The sequence below is a fragment of the Labeo rohita genome, unplaced genomic scaffold (genome assembly GCF_022985175.1).
Source record: "Labeo rohita strain BAU-BD-2019 unplaced genomic scaffold, IGBB_LRoh.1.0 scaffold_45, whole genome shotgun sequence".
Taxonomy (NCBI): domain Eukaryota; kingdom Metazoa; phylum Chordata; class Actinopteri; order Cypriniformes; family Cyprinidae; genus Labeo; species Labeo rohita.
The window spans coordinates 786,575-810,397 of NW_026129368.1; the positions used below are offsets into that span (position 1 = coordinate 786,575).

Genomic DNA, 23,823 nt, shown 5'->3' on the forward strand with positions numbered 1-23,823 from the left:
TGAAGTGGGAGAGAGAGAAGGGGGTGGGATCGGGAAAGGTCCACGAGCCAGGATTCAAAACTCGTTAACCAGTTAATATTCAGGTGACAGTTCCCTCAGGTGGTGATCGAAGGGAGCCACAAAGGCTTAATTTATGACAGGAACATTATTTCACCCACATTTTGACATTTTATTTTATTAAATCTTATTTCAAACATTGAAGCAGACACATTACTTGTATTTACTGTGCTAAAATCTAAAATTTTTGTAAAATTCTTTTGATGTGGACACATACACACACTAAACCAACTTTACATTTTATAGGTTTCTGCTGTTTGGGAGCTCGTTGGAATTGATTTAAGTGGACCATTACCTGAGACTGCAAATGGCTGTCAATACATCCTCATAAACACAAACAACTACTTTGAGGCCTTTACTTTAAAAACACAGCAGCTGAAATTTAAAGATATAATATGTTTCAATATTTATAGACATGGCTATCCCCTGAGAATTTTTCTTCAGGGAAGAGAATTTTTAAATGAAGTGAGTGTATTTAAAAATGAACAGTAATAAAGTGGTTTTGGTTTAGCCTCAGTGTCTTTCATTCATTTTTTTGTTCAATTACTATATGCTTTAAGGAGCTTTTTATCCATTTGCTCACATTTACGCTCTTTATTTTTTTTTTTATGCTTTACCCACAGGCTTCATGAAACGTTGTGCATCAAACTGTGAAAGCAGCTTACCATGCTCTAATGCTCTAATAAACTAACACCCTAATAGAAAAGACCAATCATAACAATAAATGGTAGGTTTCAATATTCTACATAACTAGTGTAGGTCAAGAATGTTACTTATATACACTGTTAACCAAATACACATTCATGATTCCAAAAGTAAGAGAACTTTTTAGGACCTTTACACTTTGAGGCACCAAATAAGTTATAAATGCATTCTTAAAAATATTGTCATGCACCAGATTTATAAGAGTTCTACAAAAACAAACAAAACAAAAAGTTTCCCCTTTATGTTTCATTTTGTCTTTGCCCCGTTTGTGTAGCAATTGAAAAGATAACTCATATACATACAACTCATAAAGACTAAGAACGGACAAAGACTACTGGAGAACTGAGGGTTTAAGAAGGGGAGCAATCAAAGGAACTAACAAGTTAATTAATAAACACAGGTGAACAGAATAACAATTAGGAAACAAAGGAAAACTAGGTCACAGGGGAATAAGCCAACTGAAAACTCATCGAACACAAGGACAAGAACTAAACATAACCCTGACAGTCTTTCTGGATGTGACATTGTTTTCTTTAAGATCCAAGGTTATAATCTGGTTAAAATTATTATCTGTTATAAACCCTTTAACCTTAAACTGTTAATTGTAAAAGTCATATTTCAATCATTTCAAAACTTCATTATTATTTCTAACAGTTTGTTGTGAATATTGAGCAATCATGTTTTTAAAAAAGTAATACATTTTTAAAACAGCAAAGGATATCTTTGTGTGTTTAATAATATGAAAACTGTAATGTAATTGGTTATTGGAGCATGTGTTGCAAATGTACCTTTAGCTTTGGTGTAGTAGAGCATATGTAATATGGTTACATTATGGTTTCACAGTCTTCTACTGCCAATATTGTGTTGCAGTCGATGTGCAGGTCAAGAAAATTTAAATATAATGGAGACATCTCCATAGTTGAGTGACAAAGTGTCTTCTTTTATTGTGAGGGGATGCATTTGTGCAGGCCAGCCTGGAAGGCACATGCAGGAACAAATCCATTTTTGAGAAAAAGGGAGAGAGGCTTCAACCAGTCATGGATTCAGAGCAAAGAAAAATTAAAAACCTTAAAACCAAATATAAGCAGGAAGAAATAGAAGTCCATTTTATGTTCTATATATGTTGTTTTAAAATGAAGCATAAGATACAGAGGAAGACAATAAAAAAAATCTGAATAAACTAACACTGTAAAAGCAGCTTTGGAAAAGGATACGACACAAGACCACAGGTTAGAAAACTTTTAACCTTTCTGGGGGAAACAGGGCTCTTCTACAGTATACCGTGGTTGAGAAATTATCATTTTGCCCAAATAGCAAAATGATTCTGCAATGGATCCGGTTTGGATATCACAGGCTCCAGATTGGAGTCCATGCATGGCAGAATGGATCCTGAACATCAATGAAGCAGCTTATCCGCCCTTGATCCAACTTGGACCCGTTCATTAAGTTGGTCATTTAAATAGAATCCCTTCCAGATGCCTTATTCAAAAAGGGTAATCTGGGCAAAACTAGCCACAGAAATAGCTAAAATCTGGTTGTCCAGCATACTAGAATAAGATACTAGATTGCTCTGTAAAAGCGTGAATATAACATATGTCAGCCTTTAATAATGTTAATAAACCAGGAAATCATTAAAAACTTGAAAATCAATTTTAGCCAGTAATCATAAAACTATTAAAAAAAAAAAAAGTCATTACAGACTGTAAATACATTGAATAGGTATTGTGCAATGCAACAATACATTGCACCAAGTTTTATTTCATGAAAATCACTTTATTAAATGAAAAAGATCACATTTTTTCACAGAATTACTCTTGGGTTGCAGTGTTGACAGTTGGTAGGCTTCTTGAGCTTTCCCTATCTGCTGCCAGGTTGAACCATTATATGGAATGCTTAAAAATTTCATCATCAGTGGTGGCATGGGAGACATGACTCTTTCTCACAGCAGTGTAAATATACAGGGAGATTTTCAAACAAAATGTCATGAAATCTTATTGGAGCTACCAGTTTTTATGCTTTTAAAACCACATAACCATTGTCATTAAAATAAAAGTGTACCATTTGACTTTTAAATTAAAAGTATGACATTTTGGGAAATGTGCTTATATTTGCTTATTTGCTTATTTTTGTAATCATTCAACTCCCCGTTGCAATTATTCCCTATATTTAATATTACATACCACATTGTATATTTTAAATTATAAGTACTTGTACTTTAAGATTTAAATCAACAAAATAAGTGTACTTTTTTTAAAAGAACAACAAAAAGGGCACCTATTACGCCCCTTTTTACAATATGTATTACAAATCTTGTGTGTCCCCAGAATGTGTCTATGAAGGATCAGCTTAAAACACCCCACAGATCATTTATTATATTATTATAAAAATGATAATGGCTAATAAAAACATAATAATGCAACAACAATTCCCTAATTGATCTTGTAATTTTAAAAGGTTCCCTTTGGAAGCGGTTACATTTCACCTTTGTCATTGCATTTTTATATATAATTTTAATCCATTCTTTAAAATTGTTCTCAAATCCAAAGTGGTCTAAAACAGCAAATAAAAAACTGTTCAACTCTGTCAGGAGCTTTCTGAAAATCGAAATACCTAACATATCAGTTCTCCTGTCTTTTATTTAAAAAACTAATTATGTCTCTTATTCCACTCGTTATGTCTACAATGTCCCTTCCCATTACACCATATGCTTGATTGGTTGTTATAATAGTGGGCAAAACTTATTTACTTAGTCTGTTTGCTAAAATCCTGGCTAGTATTTTCATATCTGTATTCAGCATTTTTATTGGCCTAAAATTATTTAACATATTTTTACTTCTGTTACGTACGCTGCTACGTATGTAAGTTGCGTAAAGTTTGTGTGTGTTAGTCTGTTGTGTGTGTTCCAGATTCCCATTGTCCCACCAGTCTATCACTCTTCCACCTGGATGCCCCAGTTTACATTATCTATCTATCTCACGGCGGTATAAAGTCCTGTTACTGTCCCGCGGGCTTCAGCTTTTGCTCATTTGCACTTTGTGGTTGATACACTTGTACGCTTTCTGTTTGTTATACTGACTGAGATTGTCTTGTACATTGTGTTTATATATCCTGAAAAGTTCCTTGTTGATATAGTGTTTGTACAGAGTACAGTCTTTCGTTTACTTTTCCGTCTTTGCTGTTCCCCACTGTACGCTAGGTTGGGAAGGTGTGATCAGGTAAGTAGGTCGCACGACATACATAGTACAACACGTAGGATTTTTCTGGTTGTATTACACACACTAGTTTAGGAGAGAGTGCCATCCGCTGTACGTTTTGTTTTTTCCCTTAATTAGAGTAGTTTAGTTAGGGCGTTGTTACGCCGAAGCCTTTTTCTCCTACATTTTCTTTTTGGTAGTTAGCTTAGATTACCAAATACTAGCTAGCTGCGTTTTGTTTAGTTTATTTCTTTTATTTGGCACCTCTCGTGGTCCCCCTTCCCACCTTCTTTCTTTTGTTTTGTCAATGTTTCATTGTTTGCCCCCCTTGTATATACTGTAAATATTGTAAATACTCTCATTCCACTTTATCACTGAGCACTGTTGCACAATAAATGGTCAAAATATTAAAATCTTGCTCGTTATTTGCCTGCCAGCACTTTTGCATATGCACACACACATTTACCCCTGGTCCTACCAACTCTAAAAAATGAAGGGACATAACAACTTCCTTTTCTTTTATATATATTAATTTCATCAATCCCATACTCATCCTCCAATTCCTTTTTCCCTAAAAATCTCTTGATATATTTCCTTTGAAATTTCACTTATTTTTTCCTTAAAAAAACTTTATAAAATTCATTAACTAGTCCATCTATCCCCGGGCTTTTTTTCCTTTTAGCAGATTTATCGTTTGTATAATTTCTTCTTTACTAATTTCCTTGTCACATTCCTCTTTATCCTACTTTTTACTTTTGACATAACACTCTAATAGTTAATTTTTCTCATTTTCATCTATTTCTTTGTTTCCAAAAAGCTCATAATACTCTTTAACTTCCTTTAAAATATCATCTGTGCCCTTAACTATTTCACCTTTTTTATTTTGTAATTCGTTTATTAACTCTGATCTTTGTCTCTTCTTCTATTTCTCTTCTATAATTTTCATTGCCTAAATTTCCTGAATTTAAAATCCACACACCACTCTTTTTTCAATAATAAAGTAAATTTGGCATAAAATGGTCACTTAAACTAGTTTATTTGTAATAAATATGTTCCATATCTCTTTTACTAAAAATAAAATCTATTCTTGTTTGACACAATTCCCAACTAGTTGTCTTCTTGAAAAGTCTCTTTTTCTTTGATTCTTTTCTCTCCAAACATCAAACAAATTCTCTTCCTCCATTTCAATTAAAAATGTTCTCCCAACATCTTTTTTTAAAAAACATTCCATTTGCCATATCAAATTTACTAACTAGCATTACATTTTCCCATTTCTTAGTGATTTTTCTTAATCCCTCCTTTTCAGTTTTCACTTTCCTCCTCTAATTCTCCTAGCACTTCAAAACTGTCTCTTGGCAGTGTTTTTTTTTTTTTTTTTTTAGCAGTTTCTAAATTGGGTGTTACCTTTAGGGTTCGCTGCCTTGTCATTCCTCCCAGTTCTTTTTCATTTGTCGCTTTTTGTTTTTTTTTCTCCACTCAGGCCGATCACTTTCTTCACTATCTCTTTTTCTATTTCCTACATCTGTTTGCTCAGTCCTTTCAAGCCTTGTTTCCACTGCCAAAATGTTAAAGGGGTCATCGGATGCAAACTTCACTTTTTTATGTTGTTTGAACATTAATGTGTGTTGGCAGTGTATGTACAAATCTACCCTAAAATGATAAAAATCCATGCAGTGGTTTTTAACCCTTTAGGCGGCAGGGTTTTTTTTGAAAAATGCTGAATTTTGACATTAAGATTTCAAAAGCTTGTGGCTTGAAAGGGCTTAAAGATAGAGGTCTACTGTAAATTAGAAAAATGTTGGGCATGACCAAAAGTTTATGTGGGGTGTAAATATACTAATCTAATTTGCATATTATGACGTCATGAGGGGCGGCCATCTTGCATTTCACAATATTTAGGAAATAGTAGATATTGAATTGATGTTTGAACTTATTTGCATGTTTTTTGTTTGTTTGTTTTTTTGTCTTTTTATCCTCATTCCAAATTATCAGAAAAGAGGAAACCAACAATAACACAGGAAAAAGCACAAAATTATTACTATATTACTATACTAGTAGTAAAACGTATGTGAACAGTAGCCTACTTTTTGATCAGGTCATCAGTAATATTCAAGAAATAATAGATATTGAATGGATGTTTGAACGTATTTGCATGTGATTTTTTTTTTTTTTGGTCTTTTTATCCTCTTTCCAAATGATCAGAAAAGAGGAAACCATTTGAACTTATTTGCATGTGGGCTTTTTTTTTTTTTTTTTTGTCTGTTTATCCTCATTCCAAGTGATCAGAAAAGAAGAAACCAACAATAAAACAGGAGAAAGTACTACATTATTACTATATTACTATAATATACAGTAGTAAAACGCATGATCCAGATCACTCCGCTGCCTCTACCACGTCTCCCGGCTCTCCCACGCACAGTGCGGCCACTCCCACCTCCGTGGGGCGCTGAATCCAGCGCCGCTGAATCCAGAGAGCTAGTGCTACTTCCAGCCCCACGTTTACTCCTGCCACCCCCTTCCCCGTTGGGCAAAGGGTCGAAATGATTGCTTTTTTTGTGCTTCATGAACACTTTCGCCTTGACGGCAGCACCATTGCGCTGCAAAGATGTACCGGGAGATGCGCGATCATTAGACGACTGATCGTCATTTCCAAAAGCCAAATATTCCCCTTCAGAGTCAGAATCGGCGAATAACATGTGCAACACATCCTTACAGTACAACTTTTTACTTCTCATTTGGCGATTTTCTCTCATAAATCTCACAATTCACTTGCACGCTATGAACTGAACTGCTTCCGCATCAGAGATACGATAGCTCACTTGCTTTGCTATTTCCTCAAACATGTTGAATAGGAACATGACGTAATTTTGGTCTAGAATCAAAGTACTACATGTCTGCCATCTAGTGGTAGGGAATACAAATGAGATATTACACCATATTAGAAACTAGAGTCTGTTTTAATGAGTATGACGTCTTGTCGCAATTTTGCGACTTTGGCGCTTAGAGGGTTAATTAATCTGTAAAAATAATATCCCCTTTTTCAAATCGAGCCGTTCTCAGATGCCTGTCGGTGTGCTGTCACACAGACAGAGGCCGCTCCCACGATAGTTGATTGACATGAGCTCTTACCTCAGACCTGCTGTCACAGTCCAGTAACTTTCCTTGTTTCAGACAAGAATATCTCAGATTGAGCGATTGAGGTGTTGTGTTGCTGGATGTAATAATGACATCTGAGCTGCTGAAGATGCAGTGTTGATTACATTTGTTTGTGAATGGAATGCGCCTCCCGGTCTACATTCATGATCCACCTTCACTTACAGCAGAATTGTGTGAGAAGTGTTTTTTTATGAACCTTTGCAATCGCCTTTCCTTATAATGTGGTAGTTACGAAGTTTAGCAGCTAAATGCAGCTAAAGTGAACAAGATCGTCATTCCACAGAGAGAAGAAAGGGGCGGGGTGAGCAGAGCTCATTTGCATTTAAAGGAACAACCCCTTAGAATGAGATGATTTTTGCAGAGCTCATTTTGACAAGGTAAAAAGGGTGTTGTTTTACAAAACCACTGAGAATTTTTAATCAAAGTATATTAGAGACTTTTCATTAAGACCCTAAAGAATCATATCAACATGTGGAAAAAGGGCATCCGATGACCCCTTTAACTCCTCCCTCCATACGCTCTACTCCTACCACCTGCTCCCCACTTTCTGTGCAGTCTTTGTTGCACTCAGTGTCCTCTTCCTCTGCATGCTCTGTGCGCTGTTCTCCCTGCATCTGCCCTCCCACCTCTTGTTGCTCCTCTTCTTCTTTGTCTACTCATTCACACTTGTCCAGGATCATGTTTAGTGCCCTGCAATCCTATGCAAAATGTCCTTGCTCCTCACATTTGTAGCAGTGGAATTCAGGAGAAGTCCTTTAGTATATGTTACGGATTCATACACAAATGACAGTTTTTAACTTGACTACTGCGTATGAACCAGAAATACTGAATGCCCTCCACTGTCTTAAACCTGGTACTGTAGGGAAGTGATACCACCTGTACCGGGTTCCATCCTCAGTGTCAGGATAGATTCTCCTCCAGATTTGTATGGGGTTACCCCCAAACCTTTCAGTTTGTCCAAGATATGGTTGTCACCAAGGTAAGCATGCAGATGCATAAATGAATCCACATACTCCCTCTCCTGTAGCTTCTTAACTTCACATTTTCATCCTTTTATTTCTAGTCCATCCAACAAATTTTCACACATTTCTTCATTTTCTAAAGTTACTTCATACATTCTGTTTTGTTTTGGTGTTACTGCAAGTATTTTTTCAACTCCAACTTTCACTATGATTACTTTGATTATATCCTCTGCTCATCCATCGCACCCATCCCCCATATCCACCATTACAGTTGCTTCTTTGGTTGAGCTTCTATTGCTCTTATTCCATCATCTTAATCAGTTTCCTTGGTCACAATCCTTGGGTTTTTCTGCAGCCGTTTCCATGCAAATACCAGTTGATCTGTCCATGTTTATAAGAAAAAACAATACACGCTAACCACTCCCCAGACAGCCAATACCAAAAGCTACAAAATGATAATGATTTAATGAACACTTAAACAAAAAACACAAAACAAACAATCAGAGAGCCTCTTTTCCTCCTCTTTCTCAGCCCTCGGGTGGTGGTATGGCTGTAAGCGAGGGCTGCCGCAAAGAGTGGCTTATTTAATGCAATTCTTACTAGTAACAATTGACCATATGCACGGAGCGTTCTTTAGAACTTCCGCATAATGATAAGCAAGCTTGTAAACTTCCAGGGAAGCTCATTTTATATGTGCTATATATAAGTGGATACTCTTGAGACTTCTCTTCTGTCTCGTTCTTATTAGAAACTGAGAAAATTAATAACTGCAACACCGTAAATAATATACCGGCATGAAAGTTCAGTTTCATGTTCAATGTGCATGAACATATTTTTTAAATCTTATAACATTTTAAAGACTTTAATTTTTTTCAACTCTACAGCTGTTCAGTTAAATTCACTTTTCATTCATAAAGACTTATCACAGAAAACAACGATTTTTTAAGATGAAAATGATATGAAATTACCCTTATAACCAAAAGATGGCAGTAGAGGATCACTCATTGGCTGCAGCTGCCATTTTAACTCCCTATTTTTTTCAGTCCTGCTTTTCGATTTATTATAAAATTACTAGTATAACAAATTTGAGTACTTTTACCACACTTAAGTATATTGTATAGCAAATGCAGAAAGTCAGTAAAATAAAAAATAAATAAGCTAATAAGCATCAATTATTTCATTTTATTACAAATTAAATAAGTAAATAAATATTAATGGTATAATAATTAAATAATTCATTCAATGTGAATCAATATAAATGAGAAATATTTTATAATTCATTTAATAACTACATCTTTTAAGTTTTATCTTGAACTGTAAAAGCTATTAAATAGCCTATATTCAGCCAACACAAAATTTACTGCTGTAGTTTTCTTACTTTGAATTTAGTCTGAATCATTTAATGCACAGTTCTCTTTTTGACATCCGCTAGTCAGATGTTTCATTCAGTTATTACTGTCAATCATAGCAATGACTCGCACATATTCAGCGGATTTATTCGCATATTTTTTACACTCTTTTACTCTCTTTACATTCTTGAAATGATATACATGAACATTTGGTCCTCTTAGACAAACAAAAATTTTCTTCGAATTGTAAATGGATTACGTAGACAAAATTTAGAGCTCTCTAATTGTGTTCTTACTAGTAAAAATACAATTACAGAGCTCTTTATTTCAATTCTTACTAGGGCTCGTCCTTCACTGTGGGTGTCGTGGAGAAGGAACGCGACATCGCGGTTGGGACAGCCGCAAAGTCAAGTCAGCCGCGAACCTTGGGACATTCTGCTGTAATAATCAAATGGCGGCCGCACCGGAGCGTGCTCACGTAATGGCGGCTACAACGGAGCCCGTACTCAAAATGTCGGCCGTGCCGGAGCGCGCTCATGTTATGACGGTGACAGCGGAGCACGTTCACAAAATGGTGGCGAAACAAAGCTCCGTCATGTCACTGCTAAGTCATGTTAACGCTGCTCTTCCCGTGTCAAGTCAAGTTACAGCTGTGTTTCCCGAGTCAAGTCAAGTCACAGCTGTCCTTACTGAGTGAAGCATTGGAGGTGATTTTAATTTGGTTTAAGATTCAGCAGACAGATCGCCCCCTAAAGGTTTTGTCTTAACCCCATCAGCAAGAGTTGTGAAACATATAATGGCTGAATTAGAACTGATAGATATTTGGAGGACTCTGCATATTAAGCAAAATGATTTTTCTTTCTATTCTCGACCCCATAAGAGTTTCTCTAGAATTGACTTTTTTCTTCTACGTAAAAGACAAGAACACTTAGTTGAATCATGCGAGTACCTCCCATGAACTTTGTCTGATCATTCTCCTTTAGTTCTTACAATTTATACCCCTACTATTAGATTATGTATTAGAAAATGGTGCTTCAGTAATTATCTCCTTAATGACCTTGACTTTATAGACTTTTTAAACAACACTATAGAAAATTTCTTTAATTTTAATGCTGGCTCTGCCTCTCCAGGTATGATTTGGGAATCACGAAAGGCTTATCTGAGGGGAATAACCATAGCATACTCATCTAGAAAAAATAAAAAATATCAAAGTAAACTGAATGTTCTGAATGTGGACATGAAAGAATTCTGCAGAGACTAAGTTCATTGCAGCTTGAGTATGATATGCTGTACATTAAAGAAGCAGAGTGTATCCTCCTTAGATCCGAACAGCGGTATTACGAGCATGGGGACAAAATTGGCCGATTATTAGCTTGGCAAAAAAGAAAAGAAGATGCAGTGAGGTCTATTAATGCAATTCATCAGGTGGATAACACCATTATCAGAGACCCTAACTGTATTAATCAGGAATTTTTGCAGTTCTATAAGCTGTTATATACCTCACAGGGTACAGATATGGTGAAAATACACTCTTTTTTAGATAGACTTGACATACGTTCACACTGTAAAAAAAAAATCATTGCTAATATTGAAAAATTCAAGGCAACACATTGCATTCAGATTTGTATGTTTTCCCAACGATTAGCAATGTAAATATCCCAATTACAATAACGTTGTTGTCTTTACTAATATTATTTAGTTCTGATAAGGGACAGCGCTTTAGACATGTGATTACCCCAACTACAATAATGTTGTTGTCCTTACTAATATTATTTAGTTCTGTTGATGAACAGCACTTTAAATTCCTCGTTCTACCAATGAATATATGTTTGCTCAGTCAATAGCCTCGCTTACAGCACTAGAAAATGTTTATCAAGAATATATTGATTCTCTTTCCTCTATACTGGAAACTCACTTATTTTCCTTTGGCCTACATCATTTTTAAATTCAGAGGTGGATAGTCCAGGGGTCAGAAAGTAAAAGTCCTGCCATATATTTGTTCCACCCATGAACTGATGAAATGATTTCACCAGAGGTGGAACCAAGTCCTTCAGTTCAAGTCACAAGCAAGTCTCAAGTCAAATATCAAGTCCATGAAGAGTTAAAGATTGAGATAATTAAGTGACTAATTAAATGATGTTAAACCTGGTAATGAGATAATTAAGTGACTAATTAAATGATGATTGTGCATTAGTGATGAACACCTGCTGTTATTTTGAATAACAGAGGATCAGATGTTGATGTTTTATTGGTTTTTAGATGATGCTACCATCATGGAGAATCATGGTAAAAATGGCCATCATGCACTGCAGTTTTGTCTTTGAGTTGGGCTCCTGACCCTTTTCAGCATTATAGTTCAAAATAATTTGCTTGTAAGCAATTGCACTATTGTTTTACAGCAAGTGTTTGCACTTTGCTGAATCGGAAGCTGTGAAACATCGCAATTGTTTAAAAGCGAATTACTTTGAATTGTAAAAAGGTTCAGGAGCCCAACTAAAGCAAACACTGATCTCCATGATGGTAGCATCCTCTTAACCAATAAAACATCAACATCTGATTCTCTGTAATTCTCAGTAACAGCAGGTGTTCATCACTAATGCACAATCATCATTTAATTAGTCACTTAATTATCTCATTACCTTTAACTCTTCAAGGACTTGGTATTTGACTTGAGACTTGCTTGTGACTTGAACTGAAGGACTTGGTTCCACCTCTGGTGAAATCATTTCATCAGTTCATGGGTGGAACAAATATATGGCAGGACTTTTACTTTCTGACCCCTGGACTATCCACCTCTGAATTTAAAAATGATGTAGGCCAAAGGAAAATAAGTGAGTTTCCAGTATAGAGGAAAGAGAATCAATATATTCTTGATAAACATTTTCTAGTGCTGTAAGCGAGGCTATTGACTGAGCAAACATATATTCATTGGTAGAACGAGGAATTTAAAGTGCTGTTCATCAACAGAACTAAATAATATTAGTAAGGACAACAACATTATTGTAGTTGGGGTAATCACATGTCTAAAGCGCTGTCCCTTATCAGAACTAAATAATATTAGTAAAGACAACAACGTTATTGTAATTGGGATATTTACATTGCTAATCGTTGGGAAAACATACAAATCTGAATGCAATGTGTTGCCTTGAATTTTTCAATATTAGCAATGATTTTTTTTTTTACAGTGCACTTATGGAGGAATGCAGGGACTGTTTGGAGAAGGACATCACAGAGATCGAAATACAAGAAGCCATATCTTGCTTAGCTGTTGGCAGATTGTCTGATATGGATGGTTTCTCCATGGATTTTTTTTTAAGGCTTTTTTACCTAAATTAATGAAACCACTAAATGATATGTATGTACAGGCTATAGAGACTCATAGAGAGGCTATGATAACTCTATTACTTAAGCCTGGTAAAGACCCTCGGTTGTGTGGCTCCTATAGGCTGATCTCATTACTCAACTCAGACTACAAGATTTTTGCCAAAATTATCGCTTTAAGACTGGAAAACGTTATCTCATAATTGGTACACATGGATCAAACAGGATTTATTCAAAATCGATCTCTTTTCAATAATGATCAGAGACTTTTGAATCTAATTTTTTCTGCTTCTCAGGTTGACTTTCCTATTATTGCCATATCTTTAGATCCAGAAAAGGCTTTTGGCTGTGTTGAGTGGCCCTATTTGTTTACAGTCCTTCAAAAGATGAAGTTTGGTCCTAAATTTCTCAATATGATCAAAATGCTTTATAACCACCCAACAGCAGTCATTCAGACCAACAATGAGTTTTCTTTGGAGCGGGATACAAGGCAGGGCTGCCTACTGTCTCCCCTTTTATTTTCTCTTGCAATAGAGCCTTTAGCTATTGCAATTCGCTCACACGACAACATAAAGGTTTTACAACCCTTCAGTCTGAGCATGTAATCTCCTTATATGCGAACGATATTATGCTGTATTTGACAAATGTAGATTCTTCCATACCAGCCTTGACAACTTTATTACAAGTGTACGGAACCATATCAGGTTATAAAATTAATGTGAATAAGAGTGTCTCTATGCCTCTTAATAGAGCTGCTACCCAATTGTCCCTTAAAAAGTTCCCTTTTGTCTGGAACATAGATAAATTTGGGATTTATATTTGGGATTACAAACACCCAAAGATCTGTCTCAATTATATCATTTGAACTACGTTCCTCTGCTTAAAAGTGTAGAAAGAGAATTAGATAGATGAAAATCTTTTCCTATTTCAAGTCAAGTCAAATCGAGCTTTATTGTCATTCTGCTACATGTGTGGACATATAGTAGAACGAGATGTCGTGTCTCACAGGACCACGGTGCTACATACTAGTTAAGCATAATATAAACATACAACAGTACACGAATAAGGAGGCTGAGGTTTTCATGATTTCAGAGAGGGACGGGGAGATTGGAGTTAAGGACTCTCACAGCCTGGGGGAAAAAGCTGTTGAGAAATCTGACAGAGCGAGCTTTGATACTCCGGTACCTTCTACCTGATGGCAGGAGCTGGAAGAGATTGTGGAAGGGATGGGTGGGGTCCTTCACGATGCTGGAGGCCTTGCTAGAGCATTGTGCAAGGAAAATGTCTAGGATGGAGGGGAGAGGGGCACCCATGATCTTTGCAGCTGTGTTCACTGTCCGCTGTAGGGTCTTGCGGTCAGCAGCACTGCAGTTCCCGTACCAGACAGTGATGGAGCTGGTCAGCACACTCTCAATGGTGCCCCTATAGAAAGTGGTGAGAATGGGTGGAGGGAAACTTGCCCTTTTCAGCCGGCGGAGAAAGTGGAGGCGCTGTTGGCCCTTCTTGTTGAGCAACGTGACGTTGGTGGTCCAGGTAAGATCCTCTGTAATGTGCACCCCCAGGAATTTAGTGCTACTGACTCTCTCCACAGTTGAGCTGTCGATGGTCAGTGGAGGGTGGTCAACAGAGTTTCTTCTGAAGTCCATCACAACCTCTTTTGTCTTACCCACATTGAGGGACAGATTGTTTGCGCCACACCATTTAGCCAGCTGTGCCACTTCCTCTCTGTAGTGTGTTTCATCGTTGTTGCTGATGAGGCCTACCACAGTTGTGTCATCAGCGAACTTGATGATGTGGTTGGAGCTGAACTTGGCAGTGCAGTCGTGGGTCAGCAGCGTGAAGAGCAGTTGGCTGAGAACACAGCCCTGTGGGGCACCTGTGATCAGTGTGGTAGTGCTGGAGGTGTTGCAGCCGACACGGACTGACTGGGGTCTACCAGTTAAGAAGTCCAGGATCCAATTACAGAGAGAGGTGTTTAGGCCCAGCAGATTTAGTTTGTGGATGAGCTGCTGAGGGATTATTGTGTTGAATGCTGAGCATTCAATGCAAGTCAATGAACAGCATTCTAACATAAGAGTCTTTCTGTTCCAAGTGAGTGAGAGCTAGGTGGAGAGTGCTGGATATTGCATCGTCCGTGGAGCGGTTTGGACGGTATGCAAACTGGAATGGGTCCAGCGTGTTTGGGAGACTGGACTTGATGTGATGCATGACTAACCTCTCAAAGCACTTCATCATGATTGGGGTCAGTGCTATGGGACGATAGTCATTCAGACAGGACACTGGTGACTTCTTTGGAATTGGAATTATGGATGTGGATTTGAGACACGTGGGGACGACTGCCTGGCTCAGCGAGGTGTTGAAGATGTCTGTTAGGACATCCGTCAGTTGTGCAGTACAGTCTCTTTGTACACGGCCAGTTATGTTGTCAGGGCCCGCAGCCTTTCGTGGGTTTATCCTGGATAGGGTCTTCCTTACGTCAGGTGGAGAAAGACAGAGTACCTGGTCGTTTGGAGATGTGTGGAGTTTCTGTGCAGGAGTGTTGTTCTGTATCTCAAATCGTGAGTAGAAGTGGTTGAGTGCATCTGGCAGGGATGTGTCATCATCACTGGCCTGTGGCAGGGGCTTGTAGTCAGTGATGGTCTGAATGGCTTGCCACAGGGAGCGAGTGTCTTTACTGTCGCTGAAGTTATTGTTGATTGTCTGAGCATACTGATATTTTGCCTTCTTGATGCCATGAGACAGATTGGCTCTTGCTGTTTTGAGAGCTGCCTTATCTCCTGATCTGAATGCCTCATCTTGGATTTTTAGCAGCCCATGAACCTCTGCTGTCATCCATGGCTTCTGGTTGGCACGTGTGGTGATGGTTTTGGTGACTGTCACATCATCTATGCACTTTTTGATGTAAGCAGTCACTGTTTCTCTGTATTCTTGCAGGTCTGTGTGGTTGTTGTAGGTGGCCGCCTCTTTAAACATGTTCCAGTCTGTGTCCTGGAAGCAGTCCTGTAGTGCAGAGGTAACACTATCTGGCCATACCGTGATCTGTTTTTGAACCGGTTTGGTAAGTTTCAGAAGTGGTCTGTATGCTGGGATTAGCATAACAGAGATGTGGTCAGAGTACCTCAGGTGGGGGCGGGGTTCAGTCCTGTAAGCGTTTTTATTTGTTGTATAAACAAAGTCCCAGTATGTTGTTTCCCCTTGTTGCAAAGTTCATGTGTTGGTAGAACTTTGGCAAAACAGACTTTAAGTTTGCGTGATTAAAGTCACCAGCAATGATGAAAAAGCCATCGGGGTTATTTGTTTGTTGTTCACTGATGGCGCTGTACAGCTCGTGAAGCGCGTCCTTAGCGTTTGCACACGGCGGGATGTAAACCGCAACAATAACAATGGCCGTAAACTCCCACGGCAGATAGAACAGCCAACACTTCACAAACATAAACTCCACCAGCGATGAACAGTGTTTTGTCACTACTGCAGCATTGTTACACCATTCCTTGTTGATATACACACACAAGCCTCCCCCGCAAGTCTTACCAGACAGTGATGAATCTCTGTCCGCTCGGCAGCAGGTTAGCCCGTGCAGTTGAATGGCGGTGTCCGGGGTTCTGTCATTTAGCCATGTTTCAGTGAAAACAAACACACAATAATCCCTTGCCTCGTGCTCTGTGGACCGACTGAGCTGAATTTCGTCCAGTTTATTTTCCAGCGAGCGAACATTTGATAGCATGAGTGTTGGAAGAGCCGGTCTTGTGGGGTTTGCCCGTAGCCTAGCTCGTATGCCTCTGCACTCACCGCGCTTCTGTCCTCTGTCGGCACCGCCGGCGCCACCGCTTTGTGCGGGTAGCGTCAGAAGGCGAGGCCACAGTCTTGAGGTCCGGCTTCAGCAGTATACAAAGGCCTCGAAGCTTCTCAATGGCCGCCGGCGAGAGTTGGTGTTTGTGTGCGTTGCCGAATTCCAAAAGGCTTTGGGGATCGTAAATCTGGAATGCTTTCCCTATGCATTAGCGGTACATTTACACTGTTTGGAGACGAACGGACGACATTAAAAGACATAAAAGCACCGTCGTTGGAACCCGGAGTAGCAGCTGCGTCTGACCGCGCCGCCATCTTGAGTAGAGTATTCATTAATTGGCTGGGTAAATTCTATCAAAATGACTGTGTTGCCAAAATTTTTATATTTGTTTCAGGCACTCCCTCCAGTGTTACCAAAGTCTTTTTTTTTTAAAGATCTTCATAGATGTATTTCTAGGTTCTTATGGAAAGGGAAAGTTCTGTGGGTAAAATTAAGTTCACTGTATAAGTCTTTTCAGAACGGTTTCAAGATTTGTTTGTCAAATACTGGGGCAGCTTCCTTTCTTATTTGAGTTTAACAGGACAGAATGCTTAAATAGCATCTAACTTTCTGTTTTCCAGTTTAATTTTATTTACAGTTGTTGTTTTTTTGTGGCACTATGGGTTGGAGGTCTGGGGCATGTTATAGGGCAGTATATGTGGGGATGATCTATTAAGATTATTCTGTATTTTATATGTTGTGTTTAACTTGGAAAAACCCAATAAACATAATGTTAAAAAAAAAAAAACCTCTTTTTCTTCCTTCATGTACCATATTATATCTCTTATATTGTTAATGACATCAGCAATATTTCTTTTTAGAACAGCATATGCTTTATTTGTTGTAATTATATTTGGTACTATAATGTTCAGTCAATTTGCTAGAATTTTAGCCAATATTTAGAATAGGACATAAAACAGCCTTAAAAACCTTGTAAAATTCCGCTGATAATCCATCTATTCCTGGGCTTTTACGATTTTTCAGTTGATCAATTGCTGTTCCTATTTCTAATTCTGTAATCTCACTCTCACAAATTTCCTTGTCTTCCACATTAACTTTAACTTTTATTTTTCTTAATAAAAATTCATCATCTTCTAAAACGACCTCATTCTCGGTGAATAGATCTTTATAGAATCCTTTGATTTCTTTCAGAATTCCTGCTTTATCTTCTACAGCTTTCCCATCTTCTGTTTTAATACTTGTTATTATATCTGCCCTCTGTCTTATTTTTTCTAGTTCATAAATTTTTTTTGTACTCCTTTCTCCTTCTACAATATCTTTAGCCCTGCTTCTGATTATAGCTCCTTTGCACTTTTCTTCTTCTATTTTCCTCAATTCTTCCTGTAATTCTTATCAATATCATTCTCATTTACTTTCCTCTTCTCTTCATCCTACTCTTTTTTTTTATCTTATTTTCTTTCATTCTTTTGGCTTTCTGTTTTTTTTTTTTTTTTTTTTTTTTTTTTTTTTTTTAGCATATTCCACTGAGAATTATTTTATTCTATTCTTTAAAAAATCCCACCAAAAACCTTTTTCCATTTCATACAATTCATCATTCACACTATTGATTATGATGTTTTCTATTTCCATTTTGTACATTTCAATTTTTAGCAGTTCTGTATTTAATATCCACACCCCTGGTCCCTTATCAATCTCATTGAAATTCATTGTTATCCATAAAAAATCATGATCATTCTCAGAATAATTTTTATATGAAGCATGTGTGACATAATGTGCTTCTTTTTTTCTTGCATAAAAATAAATCTATTCTACTTTGCTTTAAAATTCTATCAACAATTTGTGTTCTTGAGTAATCTCTTTTCATACCATTCCTCTCTCTCCACACCTCCACCATATCATATTTCTTCATTATATTATGTATTTTGTTCCTCCCTCTATCGCTTTTAAATCCCATTGAATCATCAATGTTAATCCTCTGCATTACAGTATTAAAATCACCTAACACAATAATATTTTCTTGCTTTTCTATTAACTCGTGTCATTCATGTCCTTGTGAAAGTTCAAATTTCTCTCTTCCTCATTAGGTGCATGTATGTTGCACACTTTCATTTCTTTTCCACTGCAGAAGATTTTAATAATTATTGTTTTTCCATTTGTGTCCTTATAATCTGTCAACTTCTTCAGATATCCCTTTTTTAACTAAGATAGCTACGCCTCTTTTTCTTTCCATATCACAATTACTATATATTTCTCCGTTCCACAATTTTCTAATTTCTTCACTTATTTTGTCTTCCAACCTTGTTTCTTGTAGACATAGCACATCACATTTTTGGGTCAGACACATTAATCTTTCAAACTTTTGACATTTGGATAATCCTCTAGCATTCAGCGATACAATACATATAGAACTCATGAAGGCAAAGATTAGGTAAACCACTAACCACCATTCCATCGATTTCATTGCCTTTCAAGAAAGAATATCTTGCTTCACCCATTTCAGCTTTCCTCTTCTCCAATCTTTCCTTGAGCTCTTTCCTTCTTATTTTCTGCTTTTTAAAAACCTTCCTTTTCTTGCCCTTTTTCATAGTCCAGTGCAATAGTGTCAACATCTTCTTGTTTCTTTACAAAGCCTTTATTGATCAAGTTTGTCCTCTTTGTCTGTTCCTTCTCCCATTGCCATTCCCTGTTTTTCATCCTCATTCCTTTCTTCATTCTCTTCTAAATTGTCGTTCTCCCCTTCCTTATCATACTGTTTATCTTCCTCTCTTGAGTCTGCCATTGAGAATCATTTAAGCTTTCAACAGGAGTAGCTCCCATCACCTCCTGTATTTCCATTTCTGTATTCTCATTTTCCTCCTCGTCCTTCTCACATCTGCAGCTTAACATTGCCTCATCACAGCCTTGGCACTGCGGGACTTTACAGTTTCGCGCATAATGTCCCTGCTTGAGACAGTCTCTGCACATGTATTGAGGACATTCCCTCTTCTTCACACTTGCACAGATCCTGCATGTCTTCACCTGATTATCGTGAATCACTCTGAAGTACTGCAGTCCCTCCTCAGTTTTGAACTTTGTATTGTATGGTAAAGACGTCACTTGCGTGTTCCACCCACCACTGTTGTCCCCGGGCAAAATCTCCTTTGAGGCAAAATGGGAGTTACTCCCCAATTTGTTTTTGGATGATTTCTTCATCTTCTATATAGTTAGGCAGACTCAAGAAAGATACCATTCTTTCTGTTGCACACAGTTTCCTTATCTCACATTCTTGTCCATTAATCATTACTCTATTCAACAGCGCATCACAGTCCATCTCAGTTTCCATAGTCAATTCAAAATCATTAATAATCTTTCTTCTTAGTCTGATCAGTTTTCCACTTCCAACTTTTCCTTCAGCAGCTTTAAGTATCATTATTATAGTTGTATTTTCTATATAATTTCTATGTCATTCTTAATGTTGCTTCTTTTTTGTATTGTCTCTGATACCTTGTTTGTTTGCTTAGCTTCTGTATTATTTGTTGTCGTTGAGATAAATCATTTCTTTTTTCCCCAACTTCTTTCCCAGTTCCAGTACCTTTAGTTGTTTGTAGAACTATTTTCCCTTCTTGACCATTAGTTTTTCCTTGTTGTTTTCTCCTTGAAACCACCTTCGCCTATGTTTTATTACTGCTTTCTCCATTCTCTTCCTTTATATTCCTTTCCATCATGTCTGCAGCATAACCTGGTTCTCTGCTCTCCATGTCATATCCTTTTGCCAATCCATGTCTTTTTTCCGTTAATTCCGTAATTTTGTTATCTAAAACAGAATGAACTGTTTGGGGTTTAAAAGAGGAAAAAGGAAAGAAAAAAAAACTTTCCTATCTCAAAAAAACAAAAAACTAAAAAACAAAAAATGGAAGAGACTCTTCTTACTACTGCCCAACTCACTTCCTATAGCTCTCTAGCACCTCAGGTGGTGGTATGGTCGTAATCGAGAGCTGGTGCAAAGACTTGGCTATTTAAAGGTCAGCCCCCCCTGAAGTCCAGCATATTATATCAGTAGTGAAGAAAAGCCAAAAGCTTACAGTACCTGGTATTCCTAGGCGGTCTCCCATCCAAGTACTAATCAGGCCCGACCCTGCTTAGCTTTCGAGATCATACGAGATCGGGCACGCTCAGGGTGGTATGGCTGTAAGCGAGAGCTGCTGCATAGTGTGGGCTATTTAATGGTCAGCCAGTGTATCAGATCAGTAGTGAAGAAAAGCCAAAAGCTTATGCTTATGTTTCCGGCAAAGAGTTGGCTATTTGACAACAACAGGCTATTTACAACTATTACTTTCCCATTTAATTTTAATTTTATCCCTTTTCTATCCTGCACATACTGTTCTTATTTTGTTAATCACACTGTAAAACCCAATAGTTTACCTTACTTAGTTACAATTAGTTATCTTTACTTAGTTACTATACTTACTAGGTTTTATTAAGTTACAGCTACTTTCAAGGCAAATAAAACAATTTACTTACTTGCTTTGAGTGATGTTTACTTAACAGACAGACCTATCTCGAATCTCCCATTTCTGTCAAAGATATTAGAAAAGGTTGTATCCTCACAGTTATCTTCCTTCCTACAGAAATATGATATCTGTGAGGATTTTCAGTCAGGTTTTAGACCGTACCATAGTACTGAGACTGCTCTTATTAGAGTTACAAATGATCTACTCTTATCATCCGATCGTGGTTGTATCTCTCTGTTAGTGCTACTGGATCTTAGTGCTGTGTTTGATACTGTTGACCACAACATTCTCTTGAATAGACTTGAGAATTATGTTGGCATTAGTGGTAGTGCATTGGCATGGTTCAAATCGTATCTATCTGACCGCCATCAATTCGTGGCAGTAAATGATGAGGTATCATATCGATCTCAAGTGCAGTATGGAGTACCACAAGGCTCAGTACTAGGGCCGTTACTCTTTACGCTTTACATGCTACCCTTGGGTGATATCATCAGGAAATATGGTGTTAGCTTTCACTGCTATGCTGATGATACCCAGCTCTATATTTCTTCGCGGCCTGGCGAAACGTAAAACTAATGGAATTTGAAAAACTAATGGATTGTGTAGTTGAGTTAAAAAATTGGATGACAAGTAATTTCTCTTTAACCTTGCTTACACATAACAAATCCACATTCTTATAATTCAAATCCGTTAAAGGATTGTTAGGCTGCACTAATTAGGTCAACCGGAACCGGGAACACTTCCCATAACACCCGATGTACTCGGTGCATCGTCAGAAGAATGGCATCTACGCTAATATTAGTCTGTTTCTCTCTTATTCCGAGGTCACATTAACCACCAGATCCAGTCCGTATCCAGATCAGATGGTCACTGCAGTCCCCCGGATCCAGTCCGAACCCAGCCCAGACGGTGGATCAGCACCTAGAGACGACCTCTACAGCCCTGAATGTCAGCGGAGTCCACATCAACTAGATGAGCCCCAGAGACGGATCCACATTAAAGACCACATCACCTAGACGGCTGTCGGCACAAGACCACGGGAACTTTGGCCAGAGGAGAACTGGCCCCCCGACTGAGCCTGGTTTCTCCCAAGGTTTTTTTCTCCATTTGTCACCGATGGAGTTTTGGTTCCTTGCCGCTGTCGCTTTTGGCTTGCTTAGTTGGGGACACTTTCTCTTAACACAATATTGCATTTTATTTTATTGTTTTTGATTAACTACCTTTACCTATAATGTGAGTGTTTAATGTTGCCTTTGGCATTGTTGATGTACTGTTTCCTATTTAATACTGTACAGCCACCTTGTCACAATTCTGTATTGTTAAAGGCGGTATATAAATAAAGGTGACTTGACTTGACTTGACTAAAATATCCAAGTATCCACAAAGAAACCAATGACATTAATAAACCAGTGAGAGGCAGCAGTGCACTAATATGTTGCTAATGTGCAACATAACAACAGAAGAAGAAGAAAAAGTTTTTGAGATGGGGCAATTTTTAGTAGACTTTTCACTCACATCTTTCTTTCACTACTTGAATTCACTCATTTCCCAAAGTCATCTTGAATGTTGAATTTTCAATACAACTGAAATATTAGAGAGAACATCACAATTTTTTTTTTTTTTTTTTTTTTAATACTCACCATTATAGTGAATAGTGTTACTTTTGGTTGGGCACTTGGAACTTTGTTTATGTTACTATAGTGTTCTTTCTATTGTTGCATCAATGCAACATGAAATCAGAGTTCTTTGATTTCAAAGAAAGAAAAGTAATAAATAGGTTGCTTTTAGAAGGTGACCTATATTCTAATTAAATCATTAGGTTGCATACTTTTCATGTTGATTAATGATCTTTTACAATTTTACTGTTTTTCTATTTTTTATGAACACTACAAGAAGCTTGTATCTGTGTTGATACAATCTTTTAATATTTGGGGTAAAGTGCGTGAGTCACACACAGACTTCAACATTCAGCGTGTGAATCACAACAATGGTAACAACTCAATTTTATTTATTTTTATTAACTGTATCAATAACCATTTTATGAGCTTTTTGTTTGTTTGTTTTTTGTTGTGGTACTACTGACACAAGACAGCAAATGAAATTGGCAAATACAAACAACAACAGTAAAGCAAAGCAATTGCATAATTTATTCATGTCGCAATGCACTCTGGGAGTCAGTGAGTACCTATTAGAGGAATGGAGTAATTACATAAATTAAAAGCATTAAGTAAATTCAACTTAAAATGGTTGTTAAAATGACTCTTATATTTAAGTAATGATTACTTCAAGTTTTCCAGTAAACGTTACTTAAATATTTTAGGGCAACCAGTTTCCTTAAGTTTTTTAAGTAAATTCAACTTAAAATGGTTGTTAAAATGACTCTTATATTTAAGTAATGATTACTTCAAGTTTTCCAGTAAACGTTACTTAAATATTTTAGGGCAACCAGTTTCCTTAAGTTTTTTAAGTAAATTCAACTTAAAATGGTTGTTAAAATGACTCTTATATTTAAGTAATGATTACTTCAAGTTTTCCAGTAAACGTTACTTAAATATTTTAGGGCAACCAGTTTCCTTAAGTTTTTTAAGTAAATTCAACTTAACCGGGTTTAGAGTGCACCCTGGTCCAGGTCACGTCTCCTATCACTCTTTTTACTATGTTTGCTAAAACTTTGGTCAATATTTTGTAATCTACATTTAATAAACTGATTGGTCTGTAGTTCTCTATATTTAACCTATTTCCCTTCTTATACACTAAACCTATCACTTCCTCTACCATTCTATCTTGTACAATCCCTAT

At 37.2% G+C, this 23,823-nt stretch overlaps 1 non-coding gene across 1 annotated transcript; it reads right to left on the bottom strand.

The window, feature by feature from the left end:
- Positions 1–20,588: 20,588 nt before the first annotated feature.
- On the bottom strand, positions 20,589–20,707 carry LOC127160764 (5S ribosomal RNA). The gene has a single exon (XR_007826843.1). It is a non-coding gene; the product is annotated as a 5S ribosomal RNA (ribosomal RNA).
- Between the last annotated feature and the right edge of the window lie 3,116 nt (positions 20,708–23,823).